At 41.0% G+C, this 19,311-nt stretch overlaps 1 long non-coding RNA gene across 15 annotated transcripts in view; it reads right to left on the bottom strand.

Moving 5' to 3' along the window:
* Positions 1-19,311, bottom strand: part of LOC106505633 — a 397,602-nt gene that overhangs the window by 282,440 nt on the left and 95,851 nt on the right. The window contains exon 1 of one of the 15 annotated variants that reach the window (XR_002337992.1): positions 2,205-6,196. The exons of 13 other annotated variants lie outside the window; for them this stretch is intronic. This is a non-coding gene — a long non-coding RNA (uncharacterized LOC106505633). Of the gene's footprint in view, positions 1-2,204; positions 6,197-19,311 lie in introns of those variants that run through there. One more of the 15 variants, XR_002337993.1, reaches the window with a different exon arrangement.

Raw genomic sequence — 19,311 nt, 5'->3', positions numbered from 1 at the left:
CCTTGCCCTTTTTCAAATCTTCACACTTATGCTCACATTGCCTGTACCAGGCACCATGCAAGTTGTTAGTGATATGATGATGACATTGATGATGATGTTAATATTATAACTGGTAATAACAACAGGTATTCACTGAGCACTTACTCTGGCCAGGTACTGCACAGAGCACTGTACACATATTTCTAATTATCCCATAGACACTAAGGTACATATGAAGAGCATCTCCTTACTATGATGGAGATTTAAAGATGTTAATTTGCTCATGGTCACACAGCTGTCATTTGTCAGAGTTAAGACTAAGCCAGGGGTTTGCAATCTCCTTTGGCATGCAACAGTGAATTATGTAAATGAGGCAGTATCCAATTTTTAATTAAGATCTTTATTACTAAATGTCGGCATCACCAGCACTAACACAAAGATAGGCCTGTGATACTTTTTACAAGATATTTGCTGAATTAGACATTTTCCTACACTCTCAGCCTGGTATGAAAAATACATACAGGGTTGTAATATAATATTAATGGCTGCCTGAAGTGTTGTCAGAACACAAATAAGGTGGGGAGGATGGTGTCAGGGGAGGCTTACACATAGGATAGGGCATTTTGAGGAGGGCTTTAAGGACTGATTAGGAAACTGCTAAGCATAACAGAAAGAAGTATGCCAAACAGAGGGACTAGGAGGACCAAAGATATAGGTACAGAAATATGAGGAATTCTGCAAAAATAATCAGCTTGTATCAGTGGCTCTCAAAATTAAGCATTCAATGGGAATCATCTGGAGGCTTGTGAAATGCCCCAGAGCTTCAGATTCAGTAGGACTGGGTGAGACCAAGAATTTGCATTCCTAATGATTCTCAGGTGCTGCTGATCCTCCTTGTCCCAGGACAACACTGTGTTGAGAGCCCTGTTCTACAGAGAAAGATGTCTGGAAACCCCAAAGTTTGTGTGTATCTGAGAGGCGTGCCAAAGCCTGCAAGACTTGCACCAAAAGAAAATTCCCGGAAGAGATGAGAATTTCTTCTCTTTCCTGCGAGAGTGGTGGTTCAATTTTACTGTTGGTTTTGGGAGCAATTCATGCTGAAGCTGTCCAGTGGGAGGAAGCAGGGAAACCACAACTCCGGACTGAAATGAGGGCACCTGGGATTTTATTGCCACTCTGCCCCATCAGTGCCCCTATTCACGCGCCACTGAGGGCCTGCGGCTACAGAGGAGGAAGCACACTGGCTCTTTTGTGTTTGCATCCAACTTGCAGGGACGATGGCATTTGTCAGAGCTCTTCCTCCAGTTTTCATCCTTTGTCCGCTGACCACAGGTGAGTTCCTGTGTTTATAACTGCCAGTGTGCTCTGTTGACTGCCTACAGCCCTGAGGGGAGGCAGAGGAGGGGATGCTAAAATGCCAGGCTCAGTTGGATGGAGCTGGGACAGGTGACATCCTTGTGAAATTCTTCCCTCTCCTCCTCTTCTAATTCCTGCTTTGCTTCTCTCATTTTCCAGCATGAAAAAACCTAGGTTGCATCTGCCTTTCCTCTCCAACCCCTTCAGACGGGGTAGGTAATTCTGAAAGGCCTGACTCCCTTCTAGGATCTCTCTCTCAGCAACTGACCTGCCCCGAACAGATACCAGCTCGATCTGGATGTTCTATGTGTCCAATAATTGGGGAACAGGAGGCATCTAGTTGCACATTCTTGATTTTTTTAGGCCAACAGCTGTGTGTATGACATTCCTGCCAGGGGCCCTTCCAAACCCCACCACTGTGGCTAAGATTGGAAGAGAGGAGAGGAAATACCCTACCAGAGAAAAAGAAAAGAAACAAGATCCTGTTGTTCAGATTCTGTGTTCTACTTTTTTCACTCTTTTTTTTTTTTTTTTTTTTTTTTTTTTTGCCTTTTCTAGGGCCGCTCCTATGGCATATGGAGGTTCCCAGGCTAGGGGTCCAATTGGAGCTGTAGCCACTGGCCTACGCCACAGCCACAGCAACGTGGGATCCAAGCCGTGTCTGCGACCTGCACCACAGCTCACGGCAACGCCAGATCCTTAACCCACTGAGCAAGGCCAGGGATCGAACCTGCAACCTCATGGATCCTAGTCAGATTCATTAACCACTGCGCTACGACAGGAACTCCTGTTTTCACTCTTAACACAAGTTCCCATCGCACTAATGCAATCTTCTGGGTTACTTCTAGAAAGCAACTTAGTCCACTTACTTACTGGCCCAGGTAGTGCTGTAGACACTCCATTTTCACTTCAGGCTCTTCACTTTCTCATCGTTGGCCCCAGAAGGAGGAGAAAGAGATGATGCTCTAGTAAACAAATGTGACCTGAGACAGGATGTGCCCAATGCCAAGTGGCACCTGAGGCTCATGCACTATTTTTGGGGGGATGGGAGATTGATTACTAGTATCAGTGATGAGACTGGCTTCCTTTCTAGAGATGAAATCTTTTTTGTCATATCTATCATCCCTCACAAGAATGCAATTAGAGAAGGTGGCCTCCATGGAGGAAGCTGATTAAATTAACAGATATACTGCACAACCACTTTGGGAGTCGTGGAAAATGAGTCTCACTGCTGAGACTTGTGTTAAAAAAAGAGGACTGGGGGGAGGGGAGTGGAACATAAGCTGCAAGCCTGTACCTTGAATTTTCCATCCCTTCCAGATCATAAAACATCCACAGCCTTGCAGACAGTTTCTTCTTCTCCAGATGCTTCTTCCAGGCTCCAGTCCCTTCCCAAGGGTATGTGACAGCTCTGTGCTCATGGGACATGAGGGGACATTCTGACCCAGGAGCAGCGTAGTGTAGATGCAGGCCTGCTGCCGGGGTAGAGGTCAAAAGAGAAAACAGTGCTTTGCAAATCTTGTAACCAATTTGAGCAGGCAGTCCTTGTTTTCATTTAGGTCCCAGAAAAACTACTGTTAGGCAGGCATGATGGAAATGAAATCTGATTTTCCACAGAAATGAGGACAGCATAAAGAAGACCTTCTTGACCCCAGACTCGATCTTCCAAATGCTAGAGGAATTGCCACAAATACCACTTTAGAAGTCTTACCTTTCTAATGAGGATATTCAAGGCATACATCCTATTTCCCACCTAAACCCCAGCCCTCCAACCCAATGCTTTGGTTTTACTTAAGGTAGCATTTTCCAAATTGTTTTCTGCAGAACATTAACCTTGTGGGATGCCTTGGAATAAGAAGTTTCATAGTGGCAAAAATGGGGCAACACTGAGTGCAATGTGCCCTTTGACTCATAATCTTTATTACTATATTGAAAGTATCATAGGATTTCCCACTGCGGCTCCATGGGTTAAGAACCTAACATCGTGTCCTTGAGGATACAGGTTCAATCCCTGGCCCTGCTGAGTAAATTAAGAATCAGATTCGATCCCTAGCCCAGGAGCCTCTGTATGCCATAGGTGCTGCCATAAAAAGAAAAAAGTAACAGCTAACTCTTACTGGAAGTTCCTCTGAGCCAAACACTATCAAGCACTTTTATACTTTACCTCAACAAATCTTAAATAATCCTCTGAGGTAGATATTAACTTATCTCATCTATACACAAGGAAAGTGAGGTTTGGAGTAGCTAAAGGTCACCCAGTTAAAGGGAAAAGGTAAATGAGGAGCCAGGTTTCAAACACACTCTCATTCTCAAGTCTCTTAAGAATTTCACAAGGATATCACCTGTCCCAGCTCCATCCAACTGAGCCTGGCATTCTAGCATCCCCTCCCCCACCCCCTCAGGGCTGTAGGCGGTCAACAGAGCACATTGGTGGTGATAAAGTGTTATCACTTTCCCAGTAAGTATACAGATCCTTTCTCATATTGCCTTTTTCCATTATCGCTTCCTTTCATAACCAAATCCATTCTTAACTATATTAGTTGTCATCTTTTGTTGATTTCTTTAATCTATATTCATGTCATCACATAGAGCCAGCTTGGCATCACTGCAGATAGTATCTTCCCCATCATCGAGCTTTTATGCTCCTGCCTCATTTAGCCTTTGTCTAACTTCTCCATGCACACTTTGGTGGATTTTCATCTGTATCTTTGACGGTTTATGGATAAACAAAGATGTAAAGGAGACAGGATGTGTCTGAGTTTATTTACCCTGCCTTTGGCAGGGGAGTCTTTGTCTGCAAAAGGAAAGTGAATCAAAAAGTAAAAGTAGGATAAAAAAAAGAGTGCCCACAGTCCCTATGTAGTTAGCTCTCCTGTTATGTGGGATTGAGATTTCTTCCACCATCAGTATCTTAATAACTATGGGATAAGTTATTTTATCTGAGAGGTTGGGGGTGCGGTGAGGAGAAGTGGAGACAGAGAATGAGGCTATACTATTTAGTTTCACCCTAAAGAAACTGTTTATTAAACCTGGGAACTGGGGAGTTCCTGCTGTGGCACAGTGGTTTAACGAGTTGGCTTGTCTCTGTGGAGGCACTGGTTCCATCCCCAGCCCAGTGCAGTGGGTTAAGGATCTGTCATTGTTACAGCTGTGGCATAGGTTGCAACTGGGGCTTGGATTCAATCCCAGGCCCAAGAACTTCCATATGCTGTGGGGGCAGCCAAAAAGAAAAAAAAAAAAATCAAAAAGGAAAAACACCTGGGAACTTTGCTGTTGGCTAATCACCTTTCCACAGCATGTGCTTGTAGGAAATGGGCTTTTGGAGAAAAGTATGTGAGCTCTTAGCAGTGGCCCTGTCTCAGCAAGGGCAGAGCCAAAAGATGGTAGAAGTGATGTCCTCGGTTCCATGAGATTGCAAGGGCACCTAATCTGCTTCATCACACTCCACCCCGGTTAAGTCCATCTCCTCCATAGTGCTCTCTAAGAGCCTTCATGTGATGGGGTTGCCCTTTCTTTGCCCCCCTTGGCACATCAGGAATAATTTCATGAGCATCTACTGTGAACTCAGCATTTCCTTTATACACAGGCCAATTACCTGATGTGGCTTGGCTGATGTTGGAGGCAGTTTTCTGTTGTTGAAACTGTGCTCACTGCCCTCCTTGGATTTTCTCCTTCCATATCCAGAACAGTCTTACAAGAAAGAGCCTGTTCTTCATTGAAGTTTACAGAAGGGAAAAAATGGAGGCAGAGAGAGGAGAAAGGACTCTTTAAAAGGCACCCAGTGAGTAAAGGGTGCAGAGCGGGACACTCACCTCACTTCCTTGAATTCTAAAGCCTGCACATTTCAGGATTATCAAATAGCAGTTACAAGACCTGAGGCCCCTCCTCTACCGTGCTCTTCATGAACAAAGTAGATTCTGTTGAGGAAATGTAAATAAAGAGGGAAAATGCTTGGGTTCACGTACTTAAAACGAATGTTCTTACTAAGCAAGTGAGGAAGACCTCCGATGTTGCTAGAGGAAAAAAAAGTCAGGAAATCATTTATTTTTGGAAAAACATGAATTATATGGCTATAAATTCTTCAGGGTAAAAATGCCAAGAACATCAGTATTGTCCACAGCTGAAACAGACCCCCTCTAGTTTGCCTGGGATGGAAATACTAGAACTGGTTCTTTGGTCTTACAAAAGGTACTGGAAATTGTTCCAGAATATTTAATTCTTTGAAATAACGCACCAGAGTAAGCCTATTTTTTAAAACTTAGGTGAGCCCTAGTAATCTCTTAGGATGAAAGAAATGCCAGTTAAGGAGGAAGTGAGAGGTGAGGACAACTCTGTTCCTCTCGTAGCCTGAATGCTTTAAATATTAAGCAGAAACTAGCCCGCAATAAAAAGAAATGAGCTATCCAGCTGCAGAAAGACATGGAGAAGCCTTAAATGCATATCACTAAGTAAAACACAGCAGTCTGAAAATGCTACCTACCACATTATCCCCACTACATGCCATTGAGTGAAAAGCAAAGCCATGGAGACAGTGAAAAGATCTATAGGGGTCAGACACTGAGGAGGAGAGAGGGTTAAAGGGGCAGAGCACAGAGGATTTTTAGGGCAGTAAAATGATTCTGTATGACAATGTGGGTAGGTGTCATTTTACGTTTGTTAAAACCCACAGAATGTACACTGTCAGGAGTGAACCCTAATGTAAATGATGGATTTTGATGAATGATAATGTTATGTCATGATTTTTTCTATTTTTTAAAGTTTCATTGAAGTATAGTTGATGTACAAGGTTGTGATCATTTCTGCTGTACCAAGTGATTCAGTTATATAGGTACATACATCCATTCTTTTTCAGATTCTTCGCTCACATAGATGATCACAAGATACTGGGTAGAGTTCTCTGTGCTATATATACAGCAGGTCCCCATTGGCCAGTCATTCCATATACCTCAGCATGCATACACAGTCCCAAACACCCAGTCCATCCCTTCCAATTTGTTCCCTTTAGCACCCCAGTGATCATGTTTTAATACTGGTTCATCAGTCATAGGCAATGTACACACTACCACACTAATGCAAGGGTGGGGGCTCAGGAACAACGCAGGCTGAGGGAGTAGATGGAAATTCTCCTTTGGGTTTAACTTTTCTGTAAACCTAAAAATGCTTTAAAAAATAGGGTTTTTTTGTTTTTGTTTGTTTTTTAGCAGAAGGGAATCAAGCTGTTTTTCAGCATCACAGCATCTCTGTAGATGACAGTGCCCTTTTAGGAACAGAAGTAATCGCCTCAGTGCCTAATACCAATTCACTGCTCAGATTGTGACAACCAAAGGCTATATGAAAGGTCAATTTGAGCATCTCATTGGATTAGAAAGACAAAGGGGACTTTGTGTCACAATAGTTCTCATCCCCTAGAATCGTGGAGATGGCAGGAGATAAAACAATACTCTTTATCAGCAGCAGATTAACTAGCAAGGACATATTCTTTCTATTTATCCTATAGGCTCCCAAGGACAATTGGCCTTTTGTCCCTACACCTGTTGCAAGGGGGAAAGATCCCTTGACTGAGACCCCGTGGGGTTTACATGAGGCCAATCAGTTGAGATTTCTTAGGTGTGTCTGTGGCGGGACATCCCATTTCATAATACGCCTTCCAGCAAAGGAACTCAGAGACAGGGCCCTCAGCATTCAAAAGGGAAGAAGCAGATCTATAGCTACTTGAAAGAATGATAGGATATAGAAATCCTTGTTGGGGAGCAATAAAACAAATGTATGGTATATTCTGGCTCTCAGCCAGAGCGTCCTTCTCTGTCCTTATCCTCAGCTGCTAACACACCACCAGGCACAGAGTAAAGGCTTTACAGAGGTGAGGCTTTGCTAAAGAAAAGGAAACAGTGAAATGATTCATCAACATTAACACCTGATTTTTCCATCTATTTCACAACAGCTTCCAGATAAACATCTGTGGGCACGTGTATGTGGATGGCTTTCTTCATTCTAAATCCTTATTTGGAATGAGATCTTCTGGGTTTTTTGGCTGCTTTCTTTTGGAAACAACATATGCATCTTTTGGGGGGCAACCAACTTTCCACTGGTTCTTAGTAGGTGAAGTCTGAATGTAGTACTTCCTCTTGGTTCAAGGGAATGGTCTGTAGCTTGAGCCCAGCCAGTCAGAGTGATGTTTCTCTTGGCCTCAGTGAATTCAGAGAGGAGCACATAACTCCAGCTGGACCCTTGAGAATCCCACCTGAGATTTTGCTGGCGTGATTGGAAAAGAAGTGTTGTTCTTCTGCTGGGGTTGAGAAATTGGCAAAATGCAAGCCTAGGGTTGCTAGTGGACTTCTTAGCCACCTCTTGGGAAAAGACCCTCTGAAAATGAAGCCAGAATAGAGGAAAACTGAGCTGAAAGATGGAGAGAGTACAAGTCTCGGTGAAAATATTTGAGCAACCCGAACCAGCCAAGACAGAAGTCAGTACATCTCCTGGACCCTTCAATGAAATGGGCTCTAAATTCCCCAGATTGGTTTCATCTTATAACCAATTATAATTTACCCACGTGTCCATTCCTCCCTTATATTAAAATTCTGAGTCATAGCTGTTCTTTAATAGGTTCATATCCTTCAAATTCGAATTTAGTAGGAAAATGCTAACTGGGCGATATACATCCAGAACCCCCACCACTTGCCTTAGCCTAATCACACCTACAGGTGGAAAAAAGATCCTGTTGGAAATGAAGATTCTTTGAAATATCTCTGCTACATCCCAACCAAAGAAAGAATTCACCTTTGTCGAATACCTCATTTCACCTTAAACTCAATCTTTCCATGCCTTAGCAAAAGTTGGCACGTGGCAGAGTCTTGCTGAACAGATTGAGACATCAGAGAATGGGCCCCTGGCCATGCCTGGAACACGTTCTAAAGACATGGCCTGTACCCCCTCCCCCCACCTCCACACTCAGAGTGCCATTAACAAGGAATACGCTCAAGGGCTAAGGCAGCTTTGTACTGCAAAAATAGGCTTGCAGTTCATGGATGGGTTTGAAGGATGACAAGAAATGCTCTTTAACTCTTCACCTCACTCTAGCCCTTGGAGTAATAAAAAAGTAACAGGTTTTGCATCCTGTTGCACCAAGCGTGGTTCTAAATTCCCTTCTTGCATTATCCCTTTTAGCCCTCATCTGATACAACCCTAGGTGGATGGATTGATTATATTCCCCATCAGACACTTAAAGGAATGGGACCTAGGGAGCTTGGAGAACCCGCCCAGGATTGCTGAGCAGGATTCAGACCAAGTAGCAGGACCCAGGCTCTCAATCACTACACAATATTGTGTGTTCAAGAATAAAAACAGGAGTTCCTGTTGTGGCTCCGTGGGTTAAGGACTCGACTAGTATCCATGAGGAGGCAGGTTCCATCCCTGGGCCTTGTTCAGTGCATTAAGCATCTGGTGTTCCTGCAAGCTTCGGCATAGGTCACAGGTGTAGCTTGGATCCCAGGTTGCTATGGCTGTGGCATAGGCCTGCAGCTCTATCTTTGACTTGACCCCTATCCAGGAAGGTCCATATGCTGCGGGTGCAGCCTGCAGACAAATTGATTAATTAAAAATAAAAATCCTGGACCACGGCTTTCAGGGGTGAAAATGGATGTTAGGACTGGAAGGAGGCTTAAACATCACTTAGCCTGATAGAAAAACTGAGACTGAGGGAGATGTGCCTTTCCCAAAGTCACATAGCAAGTTACAGAAGCAGGCACTAAAATCTAGCCCCAACACCCCAATTCTTTTGCAGAGCACACCTGTCATTTTAGGGTGTGTGCAAGCCACACCAAATACTGAGTTACTCAACAGTCACCATTATTACAGAAGCACTGGTTGTTAAAATTCTAAAATATGTCCAGACCAGTTAGCCAGCCTCACTGTCCTGAGGCTATTTTCCTCTCCCCTCGGGCTCCTGGGCCTCCCCACAATTCAGAAATTAAAGGGCTGAGGTCTGTCTCTGTGGCACGCTTCCATTCTGACTAGTCAGCTCCTTCTCTCCCTCTGTTAGGTAGTTTTAAGGAGCCCTTTATTGACACAAAAGCCAGCACACAGTCATCCCTCCAGGAAATGGGAACTTCACAGGGGTATTGCAGGCTACATCTCAGTCATTTGGGATAGCATCCCTATCTCAAATAAGAAAAGCTGATTATGCCAAGGATGCTAGAGAAAGTATGGGGGGGGGGCCAAGGCGGGGAGTGCCTAGAAAGAGAAAACATAGGCTGGGCATTAGAAACTCTAAAGAGGCTTTTTTTTTTTTTTTTTTTGTATAGCACAGAAAACTATACCCAATCTCTTGGGATAGAACATGATGGAAGATAGTACAAGAAAAATAATGTATATAAAGTTATGACTGGGTCACTTGGCTGTACAGCAGAAACTAGCACAACAGTTTAAACCAACCATACTTAAATAAAAATTTAAAAAAATAAAAGAGGCCTTTCCATGTCCTTTCAGGCGTTTGTTAAAGAGAAAAAAAAAAAAAAAGGCCTACCCTGTAGATGGGAGTTCGGGGCATCTGAATTGTCAGAAATAGGAAAGGTCTTGCACCCTCTCTCACTGTCGTTGTTTCTTTTTGGAATGGCAGAGCCATGCGTCAAGTAACGAGAGCCCCACGGACAACAAATGAGAAATACCAGAAAAGCGATGCTTGCCAGCTGTGGGCACCTCAGGCCCAGGCGCCTTTTGAAGTCAATGGGAGGTAAGCTGTTCTTTCTGACCCTTCTTGCAGCAGAGATGGGGAAATGAATTGTTAGCGGATGTGCAGAATGACCCAGCTAGAGTCAGCTGATCATGGGCTACTAGCCAGCCTGAAAATCATCTAAATCCCAATGGCCTGCCTCTGTGAGATGTGGATTTGCAGAAGACTCACTCAAGCCATTTCATTTCTTTTCTCCTGTTAGACCTTACAGAATTTGCAGATCACCAAATTTTATGCAAACACACACACACACACATATTTTATGGCTGCACCTGTGGCCTATGGAAATTCCCAGCCAGGGACTGAATCCAAGCCACAGCTGCAGCAACAACGAATCCTTTAACACACTGCCCCAGGCCAGGGATTGAACCTGCACCTCCACAGCAGCCTAAGCCACTGTAGTCAGGTTCTTAACCCACTGCATTACAGTGGGAACTCCCCAAATAATTCTTGAATATGGATTTATATGCCATCACCAACAATATTCTTTCATGGACCAGGAATCTATTTCAGTGGTAAACACAAGTTTGTGGAATAACGTTTGAAGCAAGAGGTATCACAGGGGCTGACAGCAAATATCGAAAAGCCAGAAAACTCATCTCCCCCTCATTCATCTAGTGAGTGCCTTCTCATTCTCTGACTGTTTGCTTACCTGTCATTCCCTGTTCAGCCTCCTCCCCTAGACTAAGTGAGTGTTCCCCTAGAACCTTATGGTTTCCTTTTTGTAGCACTTATTACATTTATAATTATTAATACCTGTCTTCCCCACGAGGTCCATAATACCCATGGGAACTGAGACTGCACTAGTCTTACCCACAGATCCCCAGGACCTAGAAGGGTGTTGTGTTGTGTGCAACAGCAAATACTTACTGAATGATGAATGAACACTGAAGGTTCTCAGCATCAAATCCTAGCTCCTTGCCATCATTAGAATATGTGGACAGTGCCCACTGCAGCTCAGCAGTAAAGAACCCTGACTAATATCCATGAAGTTGTGGTGCCTGGCTTAGTTCAGTGGGTTAAGGATCCAGAGTTGCTGTGAGCTGTGGTGTAGGTTGCAGCACTGCTCGGATCTCAAGATGCCGTGGCTGTGGTGTAGGCCGGCAGCTGCAGCTCCAATTTGACCCCTAGCCTGGGAACTTCCATATGCCACAGGTGAGGCCCTAAAAAGAAAAAAAAAAGAAGGAATATATGGGAAAGGCAGTTAAATAGGTGTAAAGTCATCCATGCATCCATCAAGTTCTTCAGCCTCTTCAGTTTGAAAAACACTGCAGTTTCTTTCTTCCTGTTCCTTGAAGTTCATTCTCTCCTACCCTGTGATCTAAAGGAACTCTGTTCCATGTTACTGTAATTACAACATAACTAAATTTTCCTCAAGCTGGGGTCCATAGTCCAGTGGGGGTTGGCTTACCTTTTCTTGGAGTTCTGTGAATTCCCCATGAGATGTGTAAAGGGATGAAAGCATACACTGAACCATGTAGATGAACATTTTGAAATGAAATATAGCCACCTGAGTTAGGTATCTGAAGGGTTTTCAATGTATTGCACGTTCTCTCACACACCTCCCTTCCACAAGAGTATTCTAATTTTCCTTCCCTTGGATGCAGTAAGGACTTGGTGACTGGCTCCTAATGAGAATAATGAGGGGAAATGGCCTTGCATGACTGCCAAGGCTAAGTTGGAAAAGATGTGGCTTCCACCTGGCTCTCTGTCTTGGGGCATGCTCCTGGGAAAACAATGAGATACCATATAAGGAATGGGGCTTTCCTAAAGCTGTCATGCCACAGAGACCTAATGAAGAGGTAACACAAAGGCTGGTAGAGGAGCCCCAGCTATTCAAGTCTTCCCAGCTCAGCTCCTGGCTATGTGAGTGTTAAGAACTTCTAGCCTCAGCCACCGAGTACAACATCATCAAATACCCCTAAGCCAGGATGACCTAGCTGAGCCCCTCCTGGGTTTTCCTGACTCAAAGAAAGCATGAGAGAGAAATGACTCCTGCTATTCTAAGCCCCTGAATTTTTTGGTGTTTGTTAAAAAGCAAGAGATAACTACTATGGTGTCCTTATTTGCAGTTGGGTTTATGATGCATTGGAACCATGTATTTATTAGAGAAGAGAAGAGAGGCAGACTTAATAACTGCATGTCAAGTGAGAGAGTTTTGCAATAGTTCACATAAAGGAAAGTGACAGGAAAATGGCTCATCATCCCCAGCTTGGTGTTTGAGGTGGGCTGAACTCAAAGGAATCTTTGTTCAGTCAACACTGTGGTCATGTTGCAAGCATTTACTGGGCTTCAGCAAGTCCATTTAACAAATGCAATCAATTTTAATTGTATTGGCTTAGCTTTATTTTTTTCTTTGCTTCTATTTAATTTATATTTGCTAATATCTAGCTTTATATGTACACATTTAAGTAGCATTATAATCAAATATTTGAAAACACCAGAAAACCACAATTTTTCTTTACAAGGAATCTGAAATTTGAGAATCAATGAGAGGATCTTCAGAAAGGCACGTGTATCTCTAACACACTATCATCTCATTAGCTGTTGCTAAATGAAGTAAAAACTCCTTCTAGGTGCCCTAGAGCATTCTTCATAATTATCTATATAGGTAAGAGTTCAATTGTAATGTTAGTGTATCAGCCTATAAATCTCCCAGTTTAAGTCTTATATTTGAATTCCCTGTTGGTGACAATGATGTTTTCAGTTGTTGTATTCTCAGTACACATGGCTTAACTTTTTTGATCAGCAGTCACTTATTCCTCCCATTCATCATTTCAGCTAGAAAATGGCCTCCTGTCTAGGACCTCCCCAACTTAAATTTTTGAGTAGGAAACTTGCTGCACCTGTGGCATACGGAGGTTTCCCAGGCTAGGAGTTGAATCAGAGCTATAGGCACCAGCATACACCACAGCCACAGCAACACTAGATCCAAGCCACATCTGCAAACTACGCCACAGCTCATGGCAATGTCAGATCCTTAACCCACTGAGCAAGGCCAGGGACTGAACCCACAACCTCATGGTTCCTAGTCAGATTTGTTTCCACTGCACCACGATGGAAACTCCTGAGTAGGGAACTTGAATTGTATTTTAATCCATACCACTATGAATGTAATTTTCAAATCTAGTAAACATTCATTCATTTTTCTGTTATCCTTAAATAAAAACATGGAGTAACTTAATGTATAACTTAGGTTAATATATTAAAATGTGTATGTTTGTTTTATGAAGGTGATTGGTAGATAGAATACAGTTTTCTATTATATGCTGTGACACATATCTGAAGTAGTTTGATTTTTTAAAATAAACAGTATATTATTATAATAATATCAATCATCTATTGCAGTCTTGAAGAACTTACATAGTATGATATTAAACATTTCATCTATATAATTTCATTTAATCCACATAATTTACCTCATTATTTAGGTTAAATTGCCATTTACAGAGGCTTGGGTGAATGGTTAGTCATTTGTTCAAAGTTAATTTAACTGGAAAGAGAGGAACTAAGATTTGAACCCAGGTAAATTTGCCATTATCAACTCAGTTTTGTAACTTCTCTAAATTCTCACTTTTAACTGTTTATTGTTTGTTTACCGTTTTTCAGTAACGCTAAGTTGTCATCAGTTGTGAGATGTTTCAGTACTTATGAGCTAATACAGTCAAGACTGACAGTTAAATTGTGACACGGCACTTTTTCACTAGCATGTTTATTTTATATTGATTTGAAAATGCTCTATTTAATAAGAAGACCTAGTTAGACATACATTTTTATCTAATGTTATTGTTGTGCATGTATAAAACAGAAAGCATAAACAAAATAAATGGAAGCAGGTGTTTTCTAGATCTGCTCAGGGTCCAGCTCTTCTGAATCATTTTGCAGATGAGCATCCTTAGTGACATTCCACAGTGTCATCCTCCATGTCAACAAGAGCATTGATGATGTAACATTGCTGAAAAGAATATTCCATTATTGGGTCTGGGATTTTCTTCCAAGCTGCTGTCATCCTTTCTGCAAGTTTTGATATGTACGTTCAGGCAGTTAATGCCTCTCATTTAAATATTTAAAAGTGCGCATCATCGAGTCAATGGAATGTGGTATTATTGTGTTTCCTGCAGACCATGTTAAAAAATCAACCATCCACAAATTTAAGGTTTTTTTTTTTTTTTTTTTTTTGTCTTTTTGTCCTTTTTAGGGCTGCACCTGTGGGATATGGAGGTTCCCAGGATAGGGGTCTAATCAGAGCTGTTGCTGCTGGCCTATGCCAGAGCCACAGCAATGCCAGATTCAGACTGCATCTGCAACCTACACCACAGTTCATGGCACTGCTGGATCCTTAACCCACTGAGCGAGGCCAGGGATCGAACCTGCAACCTCATGGTTCCTAGTTGGATTGATTTCTGCTGTGCCACGACAGGAACTCCCTTAAGTATTTTACAATGTTTTCATTATACTAGGCCTCTGGGTCTAATATCAGACAGTATAGCCTGCTATGGATCATTACTATACATTTACATTGCTTCACTTCCATTATCTCCATTTGTTGAATATTTTGAGATACACCAGGTCCTGGTTTAAATTCTTTGCATGCATTAAACTCATTAAACCCAAGGAAGTGGCATATTGTCCCACTGTATCAATGAATAAACTAATATTTAGAAAATTTAAATAATTTGTTCAAAGTCACATTGCTTTTTAAGTGGGAAAGCTAGGATTTGACTTTAGTCTCACCAACACGAAATTCCATTCTAACTGCTTTGCAATATTAGCATCCATGTAAACACACACATTTGCAGTGTGACAATTGGAGACTAATATTAATGATGCTCATTATGTGCTATGTAAACAATTTCTACTTCCCTTAGCTTTCCCTCTGCTTGCACATGAGTATATAAATACTGTAAATGTGAATTTTTATTGACTCCTCTCCCCGATGCCAAATATTAGCAGTCCCTTCATGGACTGATTTGGTGGTAATGGATCAACAATTCTTACAGGCTGGCAGCACATCACTCCCTGGCCATCTTCCTTTAAAGGTTTCTGAGGAAATTATCTATAAAATGACCACAGTACTAGGTGTGTCACAGGTCTCAGGTCCATGCCTTCCCATTTTATCAGTGATCAGAAAGTTTAATCTCAGCAATCATTCTCTAGGTAATTAATGTTGCTTACATCACGTTTATGGTCCACCATATGAAAGGAGGGGATACGTACAATTGCTTTATGACATACCTGAAGCAAAAGATTTTGTTACTAGGTACTGCTCATTAGAACTATGCTTAGGTAATTCTCTTGCATTTAAAAAGAAGGAAAATAATCTCAGAGGAACTCTGACCTCACTTTATAATTAGAGGTCATTGGCACCAATCGTTAGCCACACAAGTAACAAATCCAGGAATTACTTAGAAAATAAAATGAAATAGCTTTTATGATGTTAGGTCATAGGTTGGGAAACCTTGATTTAAACATTCCTCCCACGGCACCTTGGGACAGCATTCTTACTAGCTCAGTCCAGGTGTCTGGGAACAAGAGGATCTTTGTTGTTTCTAGAGTTTGGAAGCCCTCCTTTCTTGAGAAATGTCAGCTTCATCTTAAAAGGCTTGGGAGACACTATGAACCAGTGCTGAGCCAAATGGGATATACTATCAAAGAAGATACGTGTGCTCTCTCCCCCATTTTCTCAAGCCTTAGCACCTGGCACCATCATCTTCCCAGCTCCTCAAAGCGAAAGTCATGATTGACTTGTCCCTCTTATTTGGTTCCTATACCAATACATTTCTGAGTCCTCCTTATTCTACCTCCTCAGTAAGTGCCTCCTCTGCCTACTTTTCTCTCTCCTAACTGTATTCATCACCATGGCCCACTTGGACAATTGCATCAACCTCCACAGCTAACTGATCGTTCCTACCCGTGGTCCTGCTGTCTACGAGCAAGAAGTCTAATTAGGTGACTCCCTTGCTTAAACTCTTTGATGGCTTCCTGTGGCTCTTGAAATAAGGCCCCAAGTCCACTTTAGACCTTACAAGGCCCCTCATGACAAGGCTCCTGTTGACCTCCCAAGCCCCATCGCTCTCCTTCCTGTGAGGGTCTTGAAAGGGCTTAAAATATCTTGCCCTTTCAAGTTCAAAATTAGATTCTACATCTTCTTAAGATGCCTTCTTCCATGCCTGAGCTTGTTTCATACCTCCTACCCTATGCTTTTACTTCTTTATGATTATCCTATCACTTAGTTAATTCTAACTACCCCCTCGTTTATGTTCCCTATCAACCATGACTTCCTTGCAAGCAGAAACACTCTGTTCACTGTCATAAGTTAGGGCAATTGTTTCCATACTGTATACATCCCTGGTGGTACAAAGGATGATTTGAAGCCATACACAGATGCTCTCTTTTACACTTTTTGAAGTTGTTCTACATTTTTAATGTTTATATTTTCTTTATGACAAAGTGTTTGTTTTCTTTTTGTATTTTTATTTTTTTATTTCCTCAATACATTATTTTTTTCTTACTGTTTTCTTTATTATGAATCTGAGATGCACAGAATTAAATTAACTATAATCCTGACCCCATGACACAGCCATAATTGGTCCTTTCATGACCTATTTATATTTATGTTGCTAGTTATTTTATACCTTAATAAGCACTCCCAAATTCAAAAGGCAAAACAAAAGCTAAGATCTTCACAGTAGGCAACATGATACACGGGTTCTTTTCTTCTGCATCCTTATATCTGACGCTACATACTATGATCACCATTCTCTTGCTTTCTGTTTAAATAGATCAATTGCCTCTCTGCATGTAAACTTTATTTTTTAATTGAGGAAAATATTTAATAATTCAATTTTTAATGTATTCTACTTCCCTTTTTAATTAAGTATATACAATTTCATATCAAAACAATAGAGGATTATACTTTCTTATTGAGATATAGTTGGCATATAATACTATATTAGTTTCAATTATAAAACAATGATTCATTACTTGTTTATATTGTGAAATGATCACAATAGGTCTAGTTAACGTCTGTCACTAGACATAGTTACACTTTTTTTCTTATGATAAGAACCTTTAAAATCTACTCTTTTAGCAACTTCCAAATTTAAGTCAGTATTATCACCTATAGTCACCATGCTGTACATTCTAAACTTTATTGTCTTGTATTGGCTGTTTTTTAACTTTATAAAAAGTGTATCATGCTTAAGCAGTATCTGGGGCTTTTTTTTTTTTTTTACTTAATATGTTGCTGAGAATCATTTGTATTGCTGTATGCTGCAATTTGGTTTGACTGCTGTATTATAATCCATTGATGACTCTATCACAGTTTAAGCATCCACTCAGCCATTGGGGGGCATTTGTGTTGTCACCAGGTTTTTGCCATTGTGCACAGAAGTGCTCTGAACATTTAAGTACATGTCTCCTGTCGAATATGGGCAAACGTTTAACTGTAGAACTTTGTCATATGGTATGTGAATCTGTAACTTTTAGATATAATACCAAACTAGAATTTAATGAGATGGCACAATTTATCCTACCAGCAATGTATATAAAATCCTATGGATCTACATTCTCTCCAGTACTTAGTATCATCAGCCTTCTTCATTTGGGCCACTCAACTATCAAGAAAATTGTATCTCATGAGATCTTGATTTGTATTTCCCTGATCACTAATAGTATTGAACATTTCTTCATGCATATATTGTACATATGTGTTTTCTCCTCTGCGAAATGCTTACTTCTGTTTTCTGTCCATTTTTCTCTTGAGTTGTTTGTGTTACTCTTATTGGTTTGCAGACATTTTCACATATTTTGATAACAATTCTTTGAAGACTATGTGTACTTACTGTAGATCTTACTGAAGTTTTTAACTTATCTTTGCAATGTCTTAAAGATATACTAAAGAATAAGAGTTCTTAAGATGACATATGTCTGACATTCAACAATACCAGTGTAGATTTCTGGATAACATGGTAAGGAGTGAAATTACCCAGTTTCTTAACTTATCAAGTTGGTTGTGATAGAGGGTTTGCTCTGTATTTGAGCTGTTTTTGAACTAGAACCTACTGCTTTCCACACATCCATAACATGCTAGGCACATCACAGGCACTCAGCCAGAACTTGCTGGAATGAACAAAAATACTCTGTGGAAAAAGGCACACCAGTAAGAACATTCATCCTCCAAGTTGTTTAAACAGATGGCTTCTTTTTGAAAGAAGAACATATTGTAAAAGAAATTAAATGGGATTGATCTCCAGTTGATCCTCATGGTATGGGGGAAATGGTGTTTTGGGCAGACTATTTCATGTGATTAGATGGGCAATTTTCCACTTGTCTAAGACAGGATTTGGGGGATACCCCGGTATAGGTGTTTGGTACTCACTCATCTGAAAGAGACTTGTGCATATACTGTGAAAATTCTCTTTGGAGCTAAAGAAAGGAAAGAAATATGAATTAAATACTACTCTTTCTTAGAAGTCATTCATGACCTCAGATCCCCCCAGGTGGACCTACCTATCTCTCTTTCTTCTTGAGTTCTTAGCTCTCACACAGGCACAAAGCAGGACATACCAAGATGGAATTCTGAATTGCAATCATAATGTAAAAATGTTGAGTTTTAATCTTTTTTTTATTTACCTAAAATACAGGGTCAGCAAACTCTTTGAGGCGCCTTTTGTGACTAACACCTACCCTCTACTCAGCAATCCAACTCACTTTCCATGAGGGCAGAGGCAGGAGTACAGTGGGTCTGAGGGATGGAATGAAGTGGTCTGTTTTATACTTACCTAGTATTGTTTCTCAATGTGAAATGTCAGTAGTACAGTTTCTTATTTTAAAGCATATTTTACAATATAGAAAATTGCATCTCACATATATGCAGTGTAAAGAATACTATTACTCCTACTCTGGGTACCCATCCCCAAGTGTTAAGTAAGAGAACTTTACCAGCCTATTGAAATTTCCCATTTCTATCGATCAATCTCTCTCTCTTCATTCATTTCTTATTCAAAAACATTTATACAAATGAGTACTATGTATCAAACACTGTCTAGGTACTGCAAAACAGTACAACAAAACACAGACAAAAAGCCCTGACTCTTGGAACTTACATTTTATAAAGGGAAACCTCTACTTAAAATTTGGGTTGATCTTTCCCTTTTCTACATAAATACATATATCTCCAAGCAAGATATTAGTTTACTGTCGTACTCTCAAATGTTCTTCTATGCCTTGCTTTTTTCATTTAATAT

This window comes from Sus scrofa, chromosome 13 (assembly GCF_000003025.6).
Source record: "Sus scrofa isolate TJ Tabasco breed Duroc chromosome 13, Sscrofa11.1, whole genome shotgun sequence".
Taxonomy (NCBI): domain Eukaryota; kingdom Metazoa; phylum Chordata; class Mammalia; order Artiodactyla; family Suidae; genus Sus; species Sus scrofa.
Note: the sequence above shows the minus strand (reverse complement) of the source record. Positions and strands in the feature narration are given on the sequence as shown.